General features: G+C 50.0%; 1 pseudogene; it reads left to right on the top strand.

Annotated features, from left to right (window-relative positions):
• Nucleotides 1-710: 710 nt before the first annotated feature.
• On the top strand, nt 711-1,668 carry LOC130021144 (serine/threonine-protein kinase MARK2-like; annotated as a pseudogene).
• The last annotated feature ends 659 nt before the right edge of the window (nt 1,669-2,327 follow it).

Raw genomic sequence — 2,327 nt, 5'->3', positions numbered from 1 at the left:
ATTGAATACTCTCGGTAGCTTGCCGGACTCTCCGAGAGGGGCGGATCAAACCCGGCTCCGACCGGCTGGCTGCGCGCAAAGCAAACGCCCTACTGCTGTGCTATCACTCCAGCCCATAGTGTACATCAAGATCATAAATGTTAGTGGTATTACAAGCATGTTTCTTAAATCGTAATAAAATTTAAACACTTGTTAAAAAATGTTTGAAGTATAAAGAAATGTAGACTATAGGCTTGAATCTCATTGTATAATTTAATATCACAATCACGACCATGACCATCCTGTTATTCGTCAATTGCCTCCAGCAGGCCCCAGTAAGGTCTCCTTCATCCTAGCCCTGAGATTCAAGGCTCTTTCAGAGTTAAGAGAATGAGACCCATCATTGTTACTGGTATTTGGCATATTGGTTATGCCACGGGGAGTTTGCCAGACTGCCGTGTGGGCAGGCTAAATTTGGTAGCCTGTTGGGAGCAGCAGGTCTGGTGGCGGCTGCCTGTGTGCCGGGTACGGAGCAGTGCCACTGAGGGCAGGGGAGGAAGGAGGCAGGCGCCCAGCCGGGTGCAGCAGCAGAGAGTAGGCTGAGCGCACAACAGGGCCAAAAGGCGGCACAAGGGGGCGGGGTGCGGTCCGGAGCCACTCGGAGCTGGCGCAGTCTAACGGAGCAGCACATCCCCAGGCTGGCGTGAGCGGCTGCCCGGCCTCCACGCACTCCCGGCCGGGGCCCATGCGGCGGGTGGCCCTGCTGTGAGAAGCCCCGCCAGACCAGGCTCCACGCCTTCCCTTCCCTCCCTTCCTCCAAGCTTCTCGGTTCCCTCCCCTGAGATACCGGCGCCATGTCCAGCGCTCGGATCCCCCTACCCACACTGAACGAGAGGGACACGGAGCAGCCCGCCATGGCACATCTCGACGCCAAGCCCAGCAGTAAGTCCATCATGCTGTGGACCCACAACTCGGCCCCCTCGGCCGACGAGCAGCCCCACATCGGCAACTGTCGGCTCCTCAAGACCGCCGGCAAGGGCAACTTTGCCAAGGTGAAGCTGGCCGGGCACATCCAAACGGGGAAAGAGGTGGCTGTGAAGATCATCGACAAAACACAGCTGAACTCCTCCAGCCTCCAGAAGCTCTTCCACGAAGTGAGGATAATGAAGGTTTTGAATCATCCCAACATCGTTAAATTATTCGAAGTGATCGAGACGGAGAAGACGCTCTACCTGGTGATGGAGTACGCGAGTGGAGGAGAGGTGTTTGATGACCTGGTAGCTCATGGCAGGATGAAAGAAAAGGAGGCTCGGGCCATGCAGTACTGCCACCAGAAGTTCATCGTGCACCGACTTGAAGGCAGAAAACCTGCTCTTGGACGCCAACATGAACATCAAGATAGCCGACTTCGTCTTCGGCAACGAGTTTCGGGAACAAGCTGGATACCTTCTGCGGCAGCCCCCCCCCCCCCACGCCTCCCCGGAGAGTCTGGGCGTGATCCTGTACACTCTGGTCAGCGGGTCCCTGCTGTTTGATGGACAGAACCTCAAGGAGCTGCGGGAGCGGGTACTGAGGGGGAAATACCGCATTCTGTTCCACATGTCCACAGACTGTGAAAACCTGCTGAAGAAATTCCTCATTCTCAATCCCAGCAAGAGAGGCACTTTAGAGCAAATCGTGAAAGATTGATGGGTCACGAAGATGACGAGTTATGTGGAGCCTTATGTGGAGCCACTCTCCGACTATAAGGACCCCCGGCGGACAGAATATCAATAATCTTGAATAAATTATATGCAATATGTACCCATTTCCTTATTAATAAAGTTTGGATAAAAGTAATGCTAACTTTATAAAATGCTAATATAGTTAAATAGATTAGTCCTATGGTATGTCGAGAACAGTTTCTGCTATATACTAAGAATGCAACCAATTTTAGCTAATTTTGCTCAATGGTGGATAAAGCCAAATTAGTATAAAAATTGTTTACCTACTAACACCAAACTTTTAATCATAATAATTATATAAAAACTCGTGTCTTTGGGAATAGAAAGGAATTTTCCAGATAAAGTGCCTGTAAGGGATTTACTTCACATCAGAGCAGGAAGGAGAATATACAAACTATAATTGAGGTTCCTTGAAGTTAGACAGTCTGGTTTACAGAGGAAATGAGAGATTAATAAATTAGAAAGAAAATTCAGGTGTACGTACTTGAATATACTGTGCAGATGGAGTGGGGTGAGAGTAGGGAAGCAGGAATGAGAAAGTGATGATGGATCTTTGAAAGATGCAATGTTCTGTGTTGAGTAGAATTGGGGTAAAGGGTGGTGAGGGGTTGTTTCCAAACTCAT

This window comes from Sorex fumeus, unplaced genomic scaffold, assembly GCF_029834395.1.
Source record: "Sorex fumeus unplaced genomic scaffold, SorFum_2.1 ptg000014l, whole genome shotgun sequence".
NCBI classification, from domain to species: domain Eukaryota; kingdom Metazoa; phylum Chordata; class Mammalia; order Eulipotyphla; family Soricidae; genus Sorex; species Sorex fumeus.
This window is presented reverse-complemented; position numbering and strand designations above follow the sequence as displayed.